Source organism: Elephas maximus, chromosome 20 (genome assembly GCF_024166365.1).
Source record: "Elephas maximus indicus isolate mEleMax1 chromosome 20, mEleMax1 primary haplotype, whole genome shotgun sequence".
NCBI classification, from domain to species: domain Eukaryota; kingdom Metazoa; phylum Chordata; class Mammalia; order Proboscidea; family Elephantidae; genus Elephas; species Elephas maximus.
The window spans coordinates 79838964-79862724 of record NC_064838.1 but is presented as its reverse complement, the minus strand read 5'-3'; positions in this window follow the sequence as shown (position 1 = coordinate 79862724).

Genomic DNA, 23761 nt, shown 5'->3' with positions numbered 1-23761 from the left:
CAATAATTGATAAAATCACAAAAAATGAACAAACCTGGGAAGAAATATAGGCAGAATGCTTATTAGGAGCAAGGAGGGAGAGAACTTTGGACGTGTTATCAGAAGGGTCCAGTCCCTGGAGAGGGACATCATGGTTGGTAGAGCAGAGGGTCAGTGAAAAAGAGGAGGACCTTCAACAAGGTGGATTGACACAGTGGTTACAACAATGAGCTCAAGCATAGCAATTGATTATGAGGATGACACAGGACCAAGTAGTGTTTCCTTGTGTTGTACACAGGGTAGCTATGAGTCAGAATCAACTCTAAGGCACCTAACGACAACAGGGTATATGCCTGGAGCCCTGTTGGTGTAGTGGTTAAGACCTCAGGTGTTAATCAAAAGCTTGACGAATTCAAATCAAAAATTTATATTCACAGGCCGCTCCTTAAAAATGCTATGTGACAGTTCTACTTTGTCCCATAGGGTCTCTATGAGTTGGAATGGACAAGACTACAATGGCTCTAAGGTCTATACCTAGGAGGAGGATTGCTGGATCATATGGTAGCTCTATTTCTAGTTTTATCAGAAAATGCCATACCATTTTCGATAGTGAGTGTTACATTTTACAGTTTCACCAGCAATGGATATGGGCTCCAATTTCTCCACAAATTTGCCAACATTTGTTGTTATCTGTTTTCTTTTTGTTCTTGTTTTTTTGCCAGTGCAATTTTAGCTGGGTATTTGTAATTTCGCGTTGCATGTCTCTAATGACTAATGATTGTGAATATCTTCTGATATGTTAGTTGTCTACTTGCATAAACTCTTTGGTGACCTTTCTGCCTTTGCCTATTTTGTGAATGAGTTTTCTTTTGCAAGTTGACTTGTTGCAACTTTCTACAGATTTTAGAAATTAGACCCTTTTCAGATAAGTCATTTCCAAAGACATTTTTGCTATCTCTCGGTTGTCTATTTACTCTTTGAATAAGACATTTGGTGATCATGTTTTTAATTTTTATGAGGTCCCAGTATGAATCCCACTTGCTCATGATGATTTATTTTTTTGATATACTATTGAATTCTATCAGCTAGAATTTTGGTGAGGATTTTTGCCCCTATGTTCCTGAGGGATATTTGTCTGTAATTTTCTCTTTTTGTAGTGTCTTTGCCTGATTTTGGTATCAGGGTTATGGTGGCTTCATAGAATGAATTTGGGAGTGTTCTTTCCTTTTCAATGCTCTGAAATACCTTTAGTAGTAGTGGTGTTACTTCTTCTCTGAAAGTTTGGTAGAATTCTCCAGTGAAGCCATCAGGTCCGGGGCTTTTCTTGTTGTTGTTGGGAGTTTTTTGTTTTGTTTTTTACCTCTTCAATCTGTTCTTTTGTTATGGGTATTTTTTTTTTTCTATCTCAGTTTGTGTTAGTTTAAGTGGGTAGTGTATTTCTAGAAATTTGTCCATTTCCTCTAGGTTTTCAAATTTGTTGAAAAATTTGTTCAATTTTTCATATTATTCTGATTATTTTTATTTTAGTTGAGTCCATTGTGATAACACCCATCTTTTTTCTTATTCAAATTATTTGCTTTCTCTCTTTTTCTTTTGTCAGTTAGACCAATGGTTTGTCGACCTTTTCAAAGAACTAACTCTTGGTCTTTTTCACTCTTTCAATTGTTTTTGTATTCTCTTTATCATTTATTTCTGGTCTGATCTTTATTCTTTTCTTTCTTCTGGTGACTGAGGGCTTTTTTTGCTGCTCTCTTTCTGTTTATTTGAGTTGTAGGGTTAATGTTTTGGTTTTATCCCTTTCTTCATTTTGGCTGTGTGCATTTATTGCTATAAATTGACCTCTTAGCACTGACTTCGCTGTGCCCCAAAGGTGCTAGCAATATGTTTTCTTTCTCTTTTGATTCTATAAATTTCTTTATTCAGTTCTTGATTTCTTCTATAACCCAGTAGTTTTAAGCAAGGTGTTTTTCAGTTTTCTTGTGGTTGATTTCTTTTCCTTGCTGTTTCTGTTATTGGTCTCTACCTATATGGCATTATGCTTGGAAAAGATGCTTTGTAATATTTTGATGTTTTGGATTCTCTGAGGCTTGCTTTGTGGCCTAAATTGTGGTCTATTCTGAAGAGTGTTCCATGTGCAATAGAAAAGAATGTACACTTGGCTGCTCTTCGACGGAGTGTTCTGTATGTATCTATAAAGTCAAGTTGATTGATTGTGGCATTTAGACCTCCAAAGTGTTTATTGAGTTTCTTTCTAAATGTTCTGACCTTCACTGCAAGTGATGTGTTAAAGACTCCTACTATTATTTTGGAGCTACTTATTTCTCTTTTCAACGCTCTTAGGCTTTGTTTTATGTATTTTGGAGCCCTGTCATTTGGTGTGTATATACCTATTTTGGTCATATCCTCCTGGTGTACTGACCCTTTAATAATTATGTACTGTCCTTCCTTCTCCTTTGTGGGGGATTCTGCCTTAAAGTCTATTTTGTCAGAAATTAATATTGCCAATCTTTTTCTTCTCTGGATGTTGTTTGCTTGATGTATTTTCTGTTGCTTTTGAGTTTTAGTTTGTTTGTGTCATTGAGTATAAACTGTTTCTCTTGTAGGCAGCACACAGATGGACTTTTTTTTTAAATCCATTCTACCACTTTCTGTCAATTTATTGGTGCATTAGTGCATTTACATTCAATGTAATTATCGATAGATATGAGTTAACGGCTGTCATTTGATGTACTTTTTTGTGTGTATGCTGTTGATAGTTTCCTTGTTCCATTTAATTTTCTGTGCTGAGACATTTTTCTTTATGTATTTTCATCTTTTTCATTACAGTTGATTTCGTCTTTTCTGAGTCTTTATGTCTTCTTCTTTTTTATTTTGATGGGTAGGTTTGTTATCTTACTTTGTGGTTACCTTAAAACTTACCTTTATTTGTCTAAGTTCAAAACAATCTTTTATTTTTTGATGTTGCCTTAACTTCCTCTCCATACGGAAGTTCTATGGCTACACTGTTTATTCCTTCTTTTTTTTGTTTTGATGTTGTCATCATTTACATATTGACATCTCTGGTTTCCTATTTTCAGTCCTGTAGCTTTGACTTGTTTTTATGAGTTCTCTGTCTGGACTGATAACTGTTTGATCTGTCCTGTATTCTAGTTGGATTGTTCTCTGGTACTGTTGGTTCTCTAATGAAAAGCTTCTGCTTCCTGCTCCCTTGATCTCTCAGCACTTCAGACCACTCAGCACACATCTGCCCTGCTGGGGCAGCTCTAGCTCCACCAGTAGGTTTCTGTAGGCACCCCCCTCTGCCAGTAAACTTCAGCTGGAAAGCAGTCATCTTTCTTGCGTTGTGGGTCATCAAGTCTAGCTCCACTAATAAGTGTCCATAGACAACCCACTCCACCAGCACACCTCTTGCACACAAGCATTCTGCTGTCTCTCCCTGTGGGTCAGCTCCAGTGCTGTCTCATGTTGGTCTCCTGGCTCTGCTCCTTCTGGTTCTCTACAGCTGCCAGTTCTCTGCTGCTGCTTCTCACTAACTGCACCATCTCCAGTGTAACAGCTTTCCTCATTTCTTTCTATGTCCTCACCAGAATTGCCTTACCCAGAAAACCAAAACTGTTGCTGTCAAATCAATTCTGACTCATAGTGACATAATAGGACAGAGTAGAACTGCTCCATAGAGTTTCAAAGGAGCGCCTGGTGGATTCAAACAGTCAAACTTTTGGTTAGCAGCCGTAGCACTTAAGCACTATACCAATAGAGTTGCCAGAATTGTCTTGGATGTCCATAATTCCACCAAAAGTCTCTTCAAGGCAATCTAGGCTTTTAGTGCTAGGCATTTTAAAACTTTTCTAGGCTCTATCCATTCACAGTTTCAATAACACTTACACATTTTAGGTATCTGTTAGAGTAGCACCCCACTTCTCGTACAAAATTTTGGCAGTGTATTGGAGTCCTTCTTCAAGGGTGCCTGGCCTCCCCTTCATTCAGGGGTTGTGAGTCTTTAAACTCACTCAAGTCTGGGAATTGATTAAGGGTATCTGACTCTCTAGTCTGGTGATTCAAGTTAGACTACCGTGCACCTAACCAGAAATTTTCATCTGTTTGTACAGATCAAGTAAATATTTAGTAGATTTCCTATCTATTTAACTCCTAGGGACACCATGTCTAAGTAGCGAATGCCATAAGTCCATATGAGTCAGACTATTCTGATTCTGCTATCCATCACTGTAACCGTGACCACTTTGTTTTTATCAGTTGAGGGCAGCCACTTGGCCCCTACTACCACAAGGTCCAATCAGGCCTATCGTAATTAGATGTCTTAATTCAGTTAGGGCAGTAGCACTATCAAACCTGATTTACATAAAACAGAAATCACAGAAGCCGTGAAGGATTCTGGGGCTTTCTTCATGAATTTGTTCCTTGCAGTTGTGGTAAAAGTTGTGTCCTCTGGGTAATATGTGCGGGTTTGTGAGTCTAACCTGATAAATCCACTCTAGCAAGCCAATTTCCTTAAGCCTTTGGATGCCTTCTTCTACAGTATACCAAGGCACATCAGGTACTTCAACTTGATTTATTGTAGGCCACTGCATAATCCATGCTTTAGCTGTCTAGCCAAAAAAGTATTAGATTCTTTCCAAACTTCTCATGCTGAAACATTGAATGAAGAAACTGTGCTTAGTGGACCCATATCAATCAACTCAGACTGATCCATCTTTATGTTCCTTAAACAATTATCTTACACCCTTAATAGCCATGCCCACACATATTCCCCAGATATCTGCTTGTACATATTAGAAAAGTCAAGCAGTTTTTTTGGAGTGTAGTGTATGTCTTCCTGGGTCATACTTTATACTTTACCTTTTGGGCTTGCTAGGACTTAAGTCTAGTTATAGTTCTGTAGACAGATTATTGAAAACTTAACCAGGTGATAACTCCAATTGAAGCTGCTGTTCCAGATGTAGTTCCATTGCTTGAGCAAATTAATATATCTCCTGGTACCTGGTATGCAACTATTGATCTGGCTAATGACTTTCTCCCTACCTGTTTTGAAGGAGCATCAGAAGTAGTTTGCCTTCATCTGGCAAGGCCAGCAATACACCTTCAGTTGCCTACCTTAGAGCTACATTAACTCTCCAGCCCTATGTCATAATTTAGTCCCCAGGGACCTTGATCATCATTCTTCCCACAAGATATCACACTGATCCATTACATTGATGACATTATGCTAATTGGATGTAGTTAAGAAGAAATGTCAATGACTCTGGACTTACTGGTAAAACATTTGTGTGCTAGAGAGTGGGAAATTAACCTCAAACAAAATTCAGACACCTTCCATCTCAGTGAAATTTTTAGGGATCCATTGGTGTGGGGCATGTCTAAATATTCCTTCTAAAAGGAAGGATGAGCTATTGCATCTGGCTGATCCCCCAACTAAAAATGAAACACAATGCCTAGTGGATCTCTTTGGATTTTGAAGGCAACATATACCTCATTTGGGTGTGCTACTCTGGCCTATTTATCAAGTGACTCGAAAAAGCTGCTAGTTTTATGTGGAGCCCAGAACAAGAGAAGGCTCTGTAACAGGTTCAGGCTGTTGTGCATGCTGCTCTGCCCCTTGGGCTGTATGATCCAGCTGACCCAATTGTGTCTGAAGTGGCAGCGGCAAATACAGATGCTGCCTGGAGCCTTTGGCAGGCCCTTCTTGGTGAATCACACACAGACGGTTAGGATTTGTGAGCAAAGACTTTCCATTCTCTGCAGATAACTACTGTCCTTTTGAGAAATTGCTTTTAACTTGTTACTGGGCCTTAGTAGATAATGAGAGCTTAACCGTGGGACACCAAATCACCATGTGGCCTGAGGTGCCCATCATGAACTGGGTGTTGTCTGACCCACAGAATCATAAAGTTGGAAGTGCACAGCAGCACTCCTTCATTACACGGAATTGGTATATTCGAGTTTGGGCTCCAGCAGGACCAGAAGGCAAAAGAAAGTTATCTGAGAAAGTGGCCCAAATGCCCATGGTCTTCACTCCTGTCACATTACCTTATATCTCCTAGCCTGCACCTATGGTCTCATGGGAAGTTCCTTGTGATTGGTTGACTGAGGAAGAGAATGCTTATGTCTGATTTACAGATGGTTCTGCATGATATGCAGGCACCACTCAAAAGTCAACACTGGCAGCCCTACAGCCCCTTTCTGAGACCTCCCTGAAGGAAAGTGGTGGAGAGAAATTCTCACAATGGGCTGAACTTTGAGCAGTGCACCTGGTTGTTCACTTTGTTTGGAAGGAGAAATGGCCAGTTGTGGGATTGTGTACTTATTCATGGGCAATGGTTTGGCTGGGTGGTCAGGGGCTTGGGAGGAACATGATTAGAAAATTGGAGACAGGGATTGTTGGGGAAGACACATGTGGATAGACCTCTCAGAATGGGCCAAAGAAGTGAAGATATTTGTGTCTCATGTGAATACTCACAAAAGGGTGACCTCCTCAGAGAATGATTTTAATAATCAAGTGAATAGGATCATTCGTTCTGTGGAAAGCACTCATCCTCTTTCCCAGCTACTCCTGTCATAGCTCAATGTGCTCATGAACAAAGTGGCCATGGTGGCAGAGATGGAGATTATGCACCAGCCCAGCAATGTGGACTTCTGCTCACCAAGGCTGGCTTGGTTACAGCCACTGCTGAGTGCCCAATCCACCAGCAGCAGAAACCAACACTGAGTCCTCGGTATGGCACCATCCCTCAAGGTGATCAGCCAACAACCTGGTGGCAAGTTGATTCCACTGGACCCCTTCCATCATGGAAAGATGTTTTGTCCTTACTGGAATAGACACTCTGGATATGGATTTGCTTTCCCTGCACACCATGTTTCTGCCACAACTGCCATCCATGGACTTACAGAATGCCTTATCCACCATCATGGTACCCTACACAGCATTGCCTCAGATCAAAGGACTAACTTCATACCAAATGAAATCTGGCAGTGGGTGCATGCTCATGGATTTTACTGGCTTGATAGAATGATGGAATGGTCTTCTAAAGTCACAATTACAGCACCAGCTATGTGGCAATACTTTGCAGGGTTGGGCAATGTTCACCAGAGTGTTGTAAATTATCTATGTGCTCTTTCTCCCATAGCCAGAATTCATGCACTCAGGAATCAAAGGGTTGAAACGGGCATGGCACCACTCACTATTACCCCCAGTGACTCACTTACAAGAATTTTGATGCCTGTCCCCATGATCTATGCTCCTGCCTGGAGATACATCACTGATTGCACTGAACTGGAAGCTAAGAATACCATATGGCCACTTTAGGCTCCTTATGCCTCTGGATCAACAGGCAAAGAAGGGAGTTGCCATACTGGCTGCTATAATTGAACCTGATTACCAAGAGGAATTCAGATTAACATTACATAATGGAAATAAAGAGGAGTATGCCTGGAATGCAGGAGATCCCTTAGGGCTTCTCTTAGTTTTACTATGCCCTGTGATTAAAGTCAGTAGAAACCTACAGCAACCCCATTCCAGCATGACTACTAATGGCCTAGACCCTTTGGGAATGAAGGTTTGGGTCACCTCACCAGATACAGAACCATGAACAGCTGAGGTGCTTTCTGAGGGCAAAGGGAATACAGCATGGATGGTGGAAGAATGTAGTTCTGAGTACAAGTAATGTCCACATGACCAGTTGCAGAAATGAGGACCTTGTTATGAGAATTTCAGCTTTGTACGTATACATCAAATATATTTGTTTTCTTCACTTATAAAGTATAAGATGTAAACAGGGCTAGTGCATTTTCAGTTGTATGTGTGTTTGTTGTATCATGTTAGGTGCAAGCATGACTTTATCACTGTCTTTACTCAAAGATTACGTATGATTTAAAAAGGTGCACAGATGCCAAGCAGACAAGGGACAGACTGTGATGGTTAAGATTGTGTGTCACCTTGGCTGGACCATGATTTTCACTGTTTCGGCAGTTGTATAATGTTGAGATCACTTCCTGTTGAGATTTGATATTTGATCACCCCTATGATCTGTCTGAGTAACCAATCTATTGAATGGGAATTTCCTTGGGTGTGCCACCTGCTTTTTTTTTTTTTATGATCTGTCTGAGTAACCAATCTATTGAATGGGAATTTCCTTGGGTGTGCCACCTGCTTTGAATATAAGCCACATTCTGGCAAGGTTTTGGGGATTTTTGCTCATGCTGGGTCCTGTATCTGGCTCCTGTCATCTGAACTCTGGTTCTTGGAACTTGAGCTAGCAGCTTACCTATGGTCTTGCCTGCCAATCTGGGATTCATCGATCTTCACTCCCTGTGAGCAAGAGCCTGGCTCTCTGATTTGCCAATCTTGGGTTCAACAGCCCCTGTGGTTATGTGAATGAAGAGAAGCCTCTATCCTGACCCTTGCACTTGGAATACGCCACCCTCTACAACCACATGAGCCATTTCCTTAATATAAATTTCTGTACATATATTTATACACTTTACTGGTTTAGCTTCTCTGGAGAACCCAGCCTAAGACATTAGGTAAAGAATTCTTGGTTGGTAATTCTTTTCATTCAGTATTTTATATATGTCTCTCCATTGTCTTCTGGCCTCTAGAGTCTTTGAGGAAATCCTGCACTGATTCTTGTGAAAGATCCTCGGTATAATATACTGTGTTGTTCTCTTGCTTGTTTCAGAATTCCTTCCTTGTCTTCTGTTTTCAAGAATTTAATTTGGCTGCGGCGTGGAGTTGGAATTTTTTGTCTGTTCTGGTTGGGTTTCCTGTGGCTTCCTATAATTGCAGAATTGATTTTCTGTTCAGGTCTGAGAAATTCTCTCTGATTATCTCTTGGAAAATTGTTTCTATGGTTTTCTTATTGTCATAGCATTCTGGGATTTCAATAATTCTATTGTTAGACTTCTTAATTGAATTCCATATTTCTTTTTGGTTTGTTTGCGTTTAGTCTTGTTTTTCTCTTGAAACTTGATAAGTTCAGTTATTTTGTCTTTTAGTTTATTTCTTCTATCTTCAGTCTGTTCTATTGTTGAGTGTTTCTCTTACTTTTTCTAAATCAGTTGCTTTATTCTTCTGTTCCAACTGTTCATTTTTTTTTTTTTTTTGATGCTTTCAAATTCTTCATGGAATATTATTTTGTTCTTCCATTTTTTTTTTCCTGATATTCAGTGGTTTGTATTCTGTGTGCTTTTAGCTTTGTTTAAAGATACCTGGCACCAGAGTCTGAAAATTATCAATTTTTTGCTTTAATCCGATGTCCATAGAAGAAATTTTCTTTTCTTCATGTTTTCTTTTAACTGGTTCTTCTTATCTTGTGATTTTGCATGTTTTACTATTTTTTGTAGAGCTTGAGCCTTTTGTTAATTTTTTCCCTTAAATTTTGTCTTCTGATTTCTGTGGGAAAATTTTCTGATTAGGCATTCTGATGGTGCAGTGGTCAAGTGCTCAGCTGTCAACCAAAAGGCTGGCACTTGTCCCACCAGCCACATTGTGGGAGAAAGGTGTGGCATCTGATGTCCACAAAGACTCAGGGACCTAGGAATCCCTTGGGGCAGCAGACTCCGCTCCACAGGGTTGCTACGAGTCAGAATCAACTCGTTAGTGATCTTTGTTTCTTCACTTAAGAACCACTAGAGGACACTCTTATTGATAGGTTTTTTTTCAACAGTTAATCAGGAGTTTAGGATGCTTGATCTTTGGAATGCATAATGCATGCATGGGTGAGGGGATGTTTAGCTGGTTAAAGATGCTGACATAATGGGTGGAGCTTGATTTTCCTGTGACAAAAATGGTGGGCTCTTTACGCCTTTCTTTCATGGGCACCCCTGCACAGGTGTCCCATGGTGTCGCACTGTAGCTAGGAGCCAACTAGTTCCCTTTTTGTCATTCACTACTTTAAAGTATTCCCTTCACAATGCTGCCCATGCAAATACTCCTGGCTCTATTACCCATCTTTCTGGACCTTAGTGAGATCCAACAGCTCTCATAGTGCCTCAATCTTCCTTCAAACTCTCTCAGTTGGATAGCCCATGAACTCCCAGGGCCAATTGGTGATACCTTAAAAAAAAAAAGTGGGCTACAGCTTCCTGAAATGAGCTCCCCTTCTGTGTTCCCTGTTTAGGGTGTTGCAAAATGGCAGCAATGAGCAAATGCTCCCGATAATAGCATTTAGGTTCTCCCAGCTTCTGTGCCATCCCTACTCCTGCTCTGTATTGCTTCTATACTCAAAAAAGAATCTCCAAAGCCTCAGCTGCCCCTGGAGTTCTGAGATTTCAGTCTGTAGTTCTTTTTATTCATTTTTCTGTGTGTAAGTTGCTGGGGGAGTAAACGGGAGTACCTACTCACTTCTCCATCTTGCTCCACCCAATCCTACAATATATTTTATTTCAAAAAGGATGAAGCCAGAGAGTTTGGTATTTTCTAAATTTTGTAGTGTTCAATTTTTGTCCTCAGTATAATACAAAAGCATTGGATGTTTGTAAATAGAGAAGTGAAATAAACTATTTATCTATTTCTTAAAAATCCTAGAGGTAACCTTAGATTAATGGCTAATAGGAGATTATGATATGAGGCAAGTAGATTCTTTTGGTAATAACTGCTAAAGATCAAGTTAATGACAATTATTGATCGAAGACAAAACACATGTAAAAACGGCTATATTCTGGAAAATTTAAAGATATGAGTGTGGTGATAGAATAACAAATGACTTTTACACCTTTGAGCAACTCAGTAAATACAGAAGTTATTTATTAATACAGAGGACACTGATAGGGAGAATAGGTTTAGGAGTGAGAATGGATCATCAAAAAGTACATTTATAAATTTTGATTTTGATATCACATTAGTTTTGCATATAAAACTTGAAGTAAACTGAACATTTTCTTCATGCACAGTATTATTTTCAAAATGTTATTGAATTATATTACATTGATACTGAAAAAATGATGCTATATATAGATAGTAGCTAATATTTTTAATGTTCTCTTCCTTAAGAATGTGATAACATTTTCATAAAGCAAACTGAAATTTTTCCAATACTTGAAATAAAATAAAGTTGTTCAGGGGAAGTAGAAAATCGTGCTTAATGCAATCCCAGAATCAAAAGAGTTACTTATACCATAAGAGACCTACATGAGCGGAAAAGCATACCGTGTGAATGGATGGGAAGACTCAACATAACGAAAATGTGAATTTTACCAGAAAGTATCTACAGATACCAAGCAATTCTGATCCAAATTGCAACAGCATTTTTTAATGAGCTGGATAAACAAATCACCAACTTCATACGGAGTAACTAAAGCATTACTGCAGATGAAGAACAAAGTGAGAGGCCTTGTACTAACTAATTTTAAAGCCTGCTATACTGCCACAGTAGTCAAAACTGCCTGGTACTGGTACAATAACAGACACAAGACAATGGAACAGAGTCGAGAACCTAGACGTAAATCCATCCACTTATGAGCTGCTGATATTCAACAAAGGCCCAGCGTCATTAATTAGGGAAAAGACAGTCTCTTTAACAACTGGTGGTGTAACCAGATATCCACCTATAAAATAAAATTAAAAAAAAATTAAAAGTAATGAAGCAGGACCCATTTCTCAAACCATACACAAAAACTAACTCAAAATGGATCAGAGATCCAACTATAAAATCTAAAATGATAAAGATGATGGAAGGAAAAATAGGGACAACACTAGAAGCCCTAATACATGGCACAAATAGTATACACACCATAACTAACATGTGCAAACACTAAAAGAGAAACTAGGTAACCAGGAGCTCCTAAAAATCAAACAGTTATGCTCATCAAAAGACTTCACCAAAAGAGTAAAAAGAGAACCAAAGACAAGGAAAAAAATTTTGGCTATGACATATTCGATCAGGGCCTAATCTGTAAAGTCTATAAGATAGTGCAAACTCTCAACAACAAAAAGATAAATAATCCAATTAAAAAATGGGTGAAGGATATGAACAGACACTTTATCAAAGAAAACATTCAGGGGGGTAACAGACAGATGAGGAAGTGCTTACGATCATTGGTCACTCCAAATCCATTGGCGTAGAGTTAATTCCAACTCATAGCGACCCTGTAGAACAGAGTAGAACTGCCCCACAGGGTTTCCAAGAAGTACGTGGTGGATTCAAACTGCCAACCTTTAGGTTAGCAGATGTAGCTCTTGACCACTACGCCACTAGGGTAATCATTAGAGAAATGCAAATCAAAGCTAGAGTATGATACTATATTACACCAACAAGGCTGGCACTAATGCAAAAAAAACAAAATAACAAATGTTGGAGATGTTGTGGAGAGATTGGAAACCTTATACACTGCTGGTGGGAATATAAAATGATACAACCACTTTGGAAAACAATTTGGTGGTTCTTTTAAAAGCTAGAAATAGAAGTGCCATATGATCCAGCAATTCCACTCCTAGGAATATACCCAAGAGAAATAAGAGCCATTGCGTGAATAGACAAATGCACAGCTATATTCATTATAACACTATTCACAATTAAAAAAAAATAGAAACAACCTAAATGCCCATCAATAACTGAATAGATGAACAAATTATGATACATACACACAAAGAAATAGTAGGCAATGATAAAGGACAATGATGAATCTGTGAAACATCTCACAACCTGGATGAAACTGGAAGGCATTATGCTAAATGAAATCAGTCAGTCAAAAAATGACAAATATTGTATGAGACCACTATAATAAGGACTCAAGAAAAAAGTTTAAACACAGAAAAAAAATTCTTTGTGGGTTACCAGGGTGGGAAGGGAAGGGGAGGGAAACTCACTAACTAGAGAGTAGAAAAGGATCAATTTTGGTGAAGGGAAAGATAACACACAATGCAGGGGAAGTCAGCATAACAGGACTTAAAAAAAGCTAAAAAGTTTCCTGGACACATCCAAATACTTTGAGGAACAGAGTAGCTGGGGCTGGAGCTTGGGGACCATAGTTTTGGGGGACATGTAGGTCAATTGGCATAACAGAGTTTATTAAGAAAATGTTCTACATCCCACTTTGATGAGTGCCATCTGGGAACTTAAAACTTGTGAGATACATCAAACGGTCCCATTCCACTTGGAGCAAAAGAGAATAAAGAACACCAAAGACACAAGGAAAATATTATCCCAAAGGACTAAAGGACCACATAAACCAAAATTTCACCAGCCTGAGACCAGAAGAACTAGATGGTGCCCGGCTACCACGGGAGACTGCCCTGACAGGGAACACAACAGAGAGTCCCAGACAGAGCAGGAGGAAAACGTAGAACAGAACTCAAATCCATGTAAAAAGACCAGGCTTAAGGTGCTGATAGAGACTGGAGGAACCCTGAAACTATGGTCTCCAGATGCTCCGTTAAACCAGAACTGAAACCATTACCAAAACCCACTCTTCAGACAAAGATTAGACAGGAGTATAAAACAAAAAGTATGCAAGTGAGGAATGTGCTTTTTAGTTCAGTCAGATAGACTAGACCAAATGGGCAGCTTCTGTCCAAAAGTAGGGTGAGAAAGCAGGAAGGGACAGGAACTGATTCGAGGGACACAGGGAACCTGGGTTGGAAGGGAGGAGTGTGCTGTCATATTATGGGGATTTCAACTAATGTCACAAAACAATATGGGTACACATTTTTGTATGAGAAATTAACTTGAGCTGTAACTGTCACCTAAAAAATGTACTCACACACGCAGAGTTAGTTGTGAGGATAAAATAAAGGCTGTTATGATAAGTGTTTGCAGTTCTTTTATTATCAAGCACAAGTTAAAGTCAAGCAATGATATCAGTATCGAGTCCCTAAATATAGACTTCTCCTGCTCCATTCTGATGGAGATAGCGCCCGATAGGAAGTTTTTATTATGCATTTTTCTGACACCACCTGAGAGCAAATGAATCAGAATGCATCATTTCTAAATTAACTCAGAGATGATTGCAAAGCATGCAAAAGATTGAAAATCATGGAACAGGCAAAGTTGAATTGATTTAAGAGGGAACATGGATAGCACAAGCAGTTTGCAATCAGCTGCTAATGGAAAGGTTGGCAGATTGAACCCACCCAGTGGCTCTGCAGAAGAAAGGCCTGGCTATCTGCTTCTGTAAAGATCACCACCAAATAAACCTTATAGAGCACAGTCCTGCTCTACAACACATGGCTTTGCGGTGAGTCCTGCTCTGACCTGATGACAGCTAATACCAAAAATAGCAACAGTTAACTTAGACCACAATCACAAAAGAGTGAACAAAATTTATGAAAAGTGTTTGAAAGTAGGACATAAATGAAGAAACACCTATTTGGATTACATTGGGTGCCAAAGCAGTTTGGTATGAATAATTAACTTTCTAATTGTCTCCATGATATCTTTGTTCCTAAGCCTGAAAATAAGGGAAGATATTAAGGAAATGCCTCAATTACAAATGTGATCACAATTATAAACTAAATCAGTGGTATGTGTGCTCTTTACAAGATATTCATTTTCACAAAACTCTGCAAGGTTCACATACATATATATCAAATATAAAAAGTGACTTTAAATGATTAAATAATTTTCCAAGTCAAACAAAAACTTAAGTGGTCAAGACCTAACTCAAACCCAGGCCTAGAAACAGAACATGTGTAAAAACCAAAAAACCAAACTCCTTCTGTGCATTCATTTCCAAGTCGTAGTGACCGTATGGGACTAAATTTAATTGCCACATAGGTTTATCAAGGAGCAGCTGGTGTATTTGAACTGTTGACCATTTGTTTAGCAGCCATAACTCCTAATCACTGTGCCACTAAATAGGGATCCAGAATATGCATAGTCAGTTACAATCCTTGCATGTGTGTGAAGGAGGAAAAGTTATGCTAACTCTTTGTATCTTGGGTTTTTTTTTAATGTATAAAATAATGTGACAGCATTAACAGTTTTTATATATAAGCATATATACATATATATATGTATACACACACATACATATATAAATACACACAATACATAAATTGGGGCCCTCAAAGTGTCATCTTTCCTTCCCAACGCCTTAAAAAGAGCTCTTTTGCAGTAGATTTGGCCAACGCAATATGCCGTTTGATTTCTTTAGTGCTGCTTCCACATGTGCTAATTGTGGATCCAAGTAAAAAAAAAATATATATATATGTATATATATATGCTTGTGTGTGTGTGTATATATAGATAGATAGATAGACACTAGATAGATAGACGCTAGCTAGCTAGATAGATGCTAGATAGATAGATGATGAAGATGATAGATAGATAGATAAATAGACGATAGATAGATAGATGATAGATAGATAGAGATAGACAGACAGACAGATAGATCAATAGATAGATAGATACAGTTGGCATTCTGTTTCTCAGGTCCCACCTTGAGAGATTCAACTAACTGAGATTGAAAGTATTCATAAAAACCAAAAAAAGAAAGTTCTGAAAAGCAAAACTAGAATGAAATTATTTGTAGACATTCCCTGATGTAGCCTCCCTCCATTTCAGAGATGCTCAGTCTCCCTCCAGCACTTATGTTTGAGCATTGTTTGCCTCTTGTCATTATTCCCTAAGCAATACAGTACTGTATAATGCCTATTCACATAGCATTTACATTGTATTAGGTATTACAAGTAATCTAGAGATGATTTAAAGTATACAGAAGGTTGTACATTGGTTTAATACAAATATTGTACCACTTTATAAAAGGAAGTTGAGCATCCATGGATTTTGATATTCACGGGGGTACTGGAACCAATCCCCTGTGAATATTTAATTAATGCATATTGCAAACTTGGTTTTTAAAATGGGCATCACAACTGCAAGGACACACTAGAAGTGAATGACGTGGTTTAAACTAAATGACATAAATTGACTAAATTATATCAGCCCAAGTAAAAGTTCTATTGAACACATTGCACACTGCACAACAAAATTATATAATTACTACAGGAATGATTTACTATCTGCTGATATATATATCACTTATATAATTTGAGCAGAAAGTTCTGACAATATTAAAAGTGATTTTAAATTTGGAAATAATTGTATGGAGAGACAAAGTGTCTTAGGAATCTGGTGCTGCTCTAATAGAAATACCACAAGTATATTGGTTAACAAAGATAAATTTATTCTCACAGTCTAGGGGACTAGACTGTGAGAATAAATTCCAAACTCAAGGTGATGGCTCTAGGGGAAGCTTTTCTTTTTGTTGGCTTGGGAGGAAGGTCCTTTTCATCAATCTTCCCCTGGTCTAGGAGCTTCTCAGCTCAGGAAAAATGGGCCAAAGAACACACTCCCATTCTGGTTCATTATTCTTGGTGGTAGGAAGTCCCTTGTCTCTCTGTTGGTTTCTCTCTTTTATATCTCAAAAGAATTGACTCAAAATAAAACCTAATGTTGTAGATTGAGTCCTGCATCATGAAAATAACTACCTCTAACCCTGCTTCATTAACATTATCGATGTAGGATTTACAACACATAGGAAAATCACCAAACCAAACCCATTGCCTTGTAGACCCTTCCGAATCATATTACAAAATGGTGGGCAGTCACACAATGTTGGGAATCATGGCCTAGACAAGTTGACACACATTTTTAAGGGACTTAATCCATAACATAAGTCATAATTAAAAGTATACATCTGTTGAAATTTGGTTAAAAATACGTAAGAAAGCAATTCTTATACGTATAATAAAATGAATTATTTACATACTAGTTTTCTCAGTGCCATTATGACATACTTGTTCCTTAGACTATATATCATGGGATTAAACATAGGAATTAGGATAGTGTAGAAAACAGATACAACTTTGTCAGCTCCTTCTGAGTGTCTGGTGTTGGGTCTTAAGTATGTAGTAATGCCTGATCCAAAGAATAATACCACAACCATAAGATGAGATGAGCAAGTAGAGAAGGCTTTGGCTCGACTTGTGGCTGATGGGAACTTAAGGATGATGGAGATGATTTTACTGTAGGAGCCAAGTATCGTTAGAAAGGGAACCATGACAAATAACACAGCAACTATGTAGACCAACATCTCGTTTACAAAGGTGTCCCCACAAGCCAGCTTGAGTATTGGGGGAATATCACAGAAGAAGTGGTTGATTTGGTTAGATCCACAAAAAGGCAGAGAGAAAACCTGATATGTCTGCCCTATCTGAACTGGGATTCCAATGATCCAGGACCCAGTCACCAACTGAATGCAGACCCTGTGGTTCAAGACTAGAGGTTAGTGCAGAGGATTACAAATGGCCACATAGTGGTCATAGGCCATCACTGCCAGGAGCAAACACTCTGAACCTCCAAACATGAGGACAAAGCACATCTGTGCAGCACAGGCAACTAAGGAAATTCTTCGTCTCTGGGTTCCTAGATTCATCAGCATTCTGGGGAGAGTAGCCGATACATAGGAGATTTCCAAGAAGGAAAAATTTGCTAGGAAAAAATACATAGGGCTCTGGAGAGCAGGATCCGTTTTTGTTATTAGAAATATGGTGCCATTGCTCATCAGGATAATGATATAGATGATTAAAAACAATCCAGAAAGAAACCACTGGAGATGGGGCATGTCAGCAAAGCCCAAGACAACAAATGCCATCAGTTCTGTTAGGTTGTCTTCTGGTGGTTTTACTTGATGATTCATCTGTGGAAAACGTAAATTTATATGTGCATTTCCTTTATCTGTGGAAAAGGGAAATTAACATTTGCACTTCCTTTACCTTCCTCTGTCTCTGCCTCTTCCCTAAACTGTATTGAGTTGTCTGCATTGGATTTTATGATCACTGCTATTGTTTACGCTTTAAGAATGACACTATTTACATATGTCCCATGACCTCTTATTAAATCACAGTAAACAGTCCCCTCAAATTTAAGAGCATTTTACTATACTTTCCAAGCACAGCCCAGGGTAAATCAAGCAATGCCTGACTCAGCACAGGCACTGGAGCAATTGGCAATTACTAGAGATGGACTCTCAGCTTTGCAGTCTAATCTCACTTCAAGTTAATTACAGGTCTTGGCAATTCTGTTGTACTTCTCTGCGCATTTTCTCAGTCAAACTTCTCAAACACTCTATTATAAACTGTGTTTTCACATATATTTTTAACTGCCTATTTCACAGCTTCGTTCTTCCATGACTTGACATTTTACAAATAGAGGTTCTTATTATATAGTTCATATTAGGTGCTTTAGAAAGAAAAATGCAAATTCTCTCAATATTTCATTTTACATAGGGGAATAAAACAAATATCTTTGGTAGGTTAAGTAGGTAAGATAAGAGGATTTTATTCAGGGAAGTTAGCCTGGGAACACTGATTCAGACATAAACAATAAATGTAGTCACCCTGGAAAAACAGCGGTAGCACAGAGGGTTTCTGTTACCTGTGTATGTATGTGTGGGTCAGGAGGAGGAAAGGTTTTGGCTGTTATACCCACTGTGCTGTGTGCACCCATTATAATTTTTGTTGTTACTTAAAAAATAGCACTTTAGATAACTTTCTGCACTGACTTTTCTTTTATATAAAGATATTGAGACTCAGTATGAGTAATTTGACCAATTGTACATGGCTTTTTTTTTTCTGTGACTGCAAGTCATTATCTTTTTTTTAATAGACTTGAGTTTGACTCTTCATGATTTATCATCTTTGTGATATTAAGCAATTATTTAAAGTCTAAGGTGTACTTCTTTGTAAGACTTAAATGTGATAATTTAATTTTCCACCTACTTACCAATTTTAAATTGTTTACTTATTAGTTACAGTTCTATAATTAGAACTGTAGTTTTTTAAGCCTGTAGCCCTAGGATTTAACAAATTGCCTAGTAAAATAGGTATTTGATGAAGTGGTTGTCAGTGCCTTTATTGGCAATTATTTTTCCAACCATTCCCTTCATCAGGATCAGGACAAGGACTAGTCAGTGAAGCTCCTGAGGTACAAAATTTAAGAAGGCATTCAGGGCCATCCTTGCAGTTGCACAATCCTGAAAGTGAGGGCTTCCTTAAATATTGTAAAAGTCAAAGTGCCTCTTGCCTCACCCTGCTTTTCATCTCTCCGTCCTAATGTCCACTAAGCAAAGCAAGAGTATTGTGCCAAGGTTAAAAATTCCCAAACCCGTTGCTGAGGAGTCAATCCCGAGTCATAGTGACCGAATAGGACAGAGTAGAACTGCCCACTACTGTTTCCAAGGCTGTAAATTTTTAGGGAAGCAGACTATCATGTTTGCATTCCAAGAAAAAACAGTTTGGTTTGAATCACTGGCCTTTTGGTTAGCAGTGGAGTGCTTAACCACTGTGCACCAGGGCAATATGCCCATGGTTAAAAACAGTACTTCCAGATGGAGTATAGTCGAATTATAGCTCCAACAACAGCTACCTGTGTGATGTCTTTGTGAAAGTTAATCTCCCAGTGCCACGGTTTGCTCAGCTGTTAAATGGCTAGCAACTATACCAACATTTAGTGTTGTTATGTGGGGTAAATCATTTAATATAAGTAAAAAAATCTTGAAGAAACCCTGACATTTATAAAAGGTTATTATTATTGTTATTTATTGTTATTGTTATCAAAGTTACTTATTATCATCACCCATTTATTATTATTAAAACTAATTCTAATTTATTCCTCTGAATTTTACTCAGAATACTCCCTATTTTTCTTTGTATCACTGGATTTTGTGGGAGTATAGTGAGATCTTAAAAGCAATTATCGACGTGTAACAAAACTCCAAAAAACATTCAACCCTCAAGTTGCTATCTCACCATGAATTCTGTCAATATTTGGGTTTATATCCTTACTTCTACTTTATGGGCTCTAACACCTATAGTACCCATCGCTGCTCAGTCCTTAGAATTGCAATTAGGGTAATAGCCTTTGTATGCATTTTTTTTTTTTTTTTTTACTGGTACTAAATGATCTGAGAGCTAAAGGCTGTGAATGTTTTCCTACTTTAAATCAATATAGATCCTAGAAAATGGGTGTACATCTAATATGTTACTCAGGATTTGTTTCTGAACTGAAACAAAAGATTAGATTTTATTAAAATGAAAGCATCACTCTTAAGAGGGAGAAAAGAATTCAGACTCACAAGAGAGCAAAAGAGCCAAAGCTTTATTCATTACTTTATGAATGACAGCATTTAATTAAAAAAAATAAGTTAATTCTTGTTAATTGAATAAAATGACTTTGAGCACTAGATGAAATAGAATTCTAATTTTACACACTCAACTTTTTTGGTGAAGAAATTATCCATGTATAACATTAAATAGGTAAGGTTTGTCTATGTTTTTCTGAAGAGAACAGGGTAAAAAGTGCAGAGATTTACGGTGTGTTCTCCTGAAACTATCTATATTACTCTTCTTTCTTGAAAATGTTTAATATCTTATTACTTCAAGTAAAATATAACTTAATGTTATCATATGTGTGTGTGTATATATATATATATATAAATTTCAAATCCAAGTATCTGTTCCCTGGAAAAAATCCAAATGATTAAGGGATATGTAATCATATTCTGAAGGGGTCCTGGTGGCACAGGGGTTAAATGCTGGGCTGCTAATCAAAATGCAGGTGCTTCAAACCCACACAGCCACTGTGTGCGAGGAAGATGTGGCGATCTGTCTCCATAAAGATATATAGCCGTGGAAACCCTGTGAGACAGTTCTACACTATCCTATGTGGTCCTTATGAGTCAGATTATACTCTCAGGGAATAGGTTTGACTTTGGTTGACAATATTCTGATTCAGATACATATTTATCACTGTCAATATCCCCAACCTACCTAAAGCTCAGCTACATTTGTATTTTTGATAGAAGTTAAAAACATAAACCCTGAAATTAATTTTAATAATAATATGAACTTAAAACTTTATTTTATGAATTAAAAAATTTATGTAACATAAAAATATTTTCTTTAAAATAAATGTTTCTTGGACTCCTTAATGTTTGTAAATTTATTTCATGGATTATTTTACTTTAAAATATTGAAATATGATCAGAGCCAAAATCCACAAATATAATTCTAATTTGCCACAAAGTCTTTGCTAAAAATGTTTTCCTCGAATATTTAGTATTCTTAAAAAAGATCGCTTTCCAAATTTTCAGTGTTGCAATGTAATTTAATGTTGCTATTTAAACTCAAAGTAAGTTATATTTAATAGTCAGAAATAGGAGATGCTTTAATAAAATAGCACTTTTGATACTTTATATTAATTATTGATTCTAATAATATGACCTGAAGTCAAATATTAATATAAAACATTTCATACTTACCTTTCTTAGTTTGAAAAATAGACTTGGTGGCTCAGTGGTTAAAGTGCTCGGCTGCTATCCAAAAGGTCTGCAGTTAGGATCCACCATCTGCTCCATGGGAGAAAGTTGTGGCCATCAGCTTCCTTAAAGGTTGACAGCCTTGGAAACTGGATGGGGCAGTTCTACTGTGTCCTGAAGGGTCGCTGTTGGTCAGAATGCACTTGGCAGTAGTTGGTTTGGGTCTGGGTTTGTCTGTGATAATCTTATTTCTTCCTCACTGAAGAGGGTTTGTATATTTAAGTGTTCGAATTGCTTTGGCTGAAACAACTTCTTTCATCAATGGTATTCAATACACCTTTAAAACAGTCTGTTCACTTTGAACATGGAATGGTCTCTATGTACAAAATAGTTATCCCTTCCCCTGAGATCTCCTCCATCTGACACAGTTAAATTTCTAATTAAACAAATCTCTTTGGCACCCTCTGATTTGGTTTATTTATTTATTTGCCCAGATAGCTCTCACTCTACCCAGAATACTCTTCCTCTGCAGCCTCTCAATGGAATAGAGTGTGCAGAAATTCCCCTTTCTTAGACTTCAGCAGGGTCCTGATTGCCCTTAACCGAGCAATGCCATTGGAGGCCATCCGAACGTGACGCAAACCAACTCTCCTCTTATCTACTATGACTGCTTCATATGGACCCTCTGTTCCTGTTAGGCTGAGCTCCTGTCACATTTTCTTGAAGTTTTTTGCTTATTTTCTCCTCTGAAATGGGTGCCTTGATCCAAGTTCTGGAGCTGGCCACTGTAAGAGTTATAATAAATGTTCTGACAACAAAGAATATTTCTACCTACAAATTATATAATATATAAGTAATTTCTTCAGGCCTACCTGGACAAACTGAGGATTGGCTGTTGAATATACAGAATTTAGTTCAAACGTTCCCCCCCACCCAAAGTTAATCCCAACGGGGGAACTTTTTCTTTTCCTTACAGCATTCTTTCTTCTTTTCCCTGCTTGATTCCCCCTGCAAACCCACTACTCAGTTGAGAATCCTATTAAATTTCACTTGGCAGAAAATAAGATTCTCACAGAATTCCAGCTTAGGTTAGAGGCAAGATTCCAGAACAATTGTCAATTGTTGGACTATTGTCATAAAATACTTCCTCTTCAAGACTTCAAATCTTAGTAACACTTAGGTAGCGTTATCTCTAAGACTGTATGTCAATGTGGCTGGGCTACAATTGTCCATGGCTTGGCAGCTAAGATGTGCTTTGGCAGTCACAGAATGATGTAATCACCACCATGACGAGATCTGATACAACGTGATCATCTCCATGATGGAATCTGCTGTGAGTAGCCAATCATTTAAAAGGGAGTTTTCTTGGGTTGTGACCTGTATCCAATATATGTTGACTTTCTGGCAAAGCTCACTGCCTTTAGCTCTGCCCTAGATCCAGTATTTGGCTCATCATGATCTGATCTCCAGTTCTTGGGACTGGGGCCAGGGGTCTGCCATCTCACTTACTGATCTTGATTGTCGGCCTTCACAGCTGTGAGCCAGCAGCCTGCCATCTGACATGTGGATCTTGGGTTCTTCATGCCCTAATGCCTGACCCAGGGATTTGGGACTTCCCAAGAAAAGCTTGAGCATAGTTATAATAAAAGTCAACTTTTTTTTTTTTTTAATGTAGTTATTGCTGGGATATGAGGCTTGGGAGATATGGAAAGGATTGGTAATTACTTCTACAGTGCTAGTTATGTTCTACGAATCAATCTACTTGGGAGTTACATGGGTATTTAATTATTTTTAATTGATTTGCAATATATATATATATTTTAAATGATATTTTATTGGGTTTTTGGCGAAATTTTACACAGCAAGTTAGGTTTCTATTTGACAATTTCCACACAAATTGTTCAGTGACATTAGTTACATTTATCACAATAATATGTCAACATTGTTTTTGTGTTCTGTTAGTTCCATTTCCAGCAGTCTACTTTCCCTGCCCCTTTATCTTCACATCTTTGCTTCTGTGTAATTGTTAAACTTGTGGTCTCATACTGGTGGTTTTTAAACAGAGCAACAATCTTACAAGTAACATCTTTTATTGTGTGTGCCACTCTACTTTTTTTGCTAAAAGCTAATCTCAGGGGATAGGCTCGGCTCTAGGTTGAAAAGGTGCCTTAGGGTGACAGTCTCAGGGAGTCCATTCTCTACTGTTTCTGTTTGCCTGACTTTTTCTTTTTTTTTTCTAAATAAGAATAGAGTTCTGCACCACATTTTAATCTCATTCTATCCAAAACCATCGATTGTGACCCAAGAACCATTTCATACTTCTGGTATCGGGATAGATGAGGTTGTGGCCCATATAGACTTGTTTCTTCTCTGAGGTTTTGGTCACTTTCTTACTCCTGGTGTGTGGAGACTCTTAATCATGCCTTATAATATTGCTTGCAAGTTTTTGTTAAGACCGCAGATACTACTCCCTTCACTAAGATGCAGATCATGATTGTTGTGAGCTATGTTA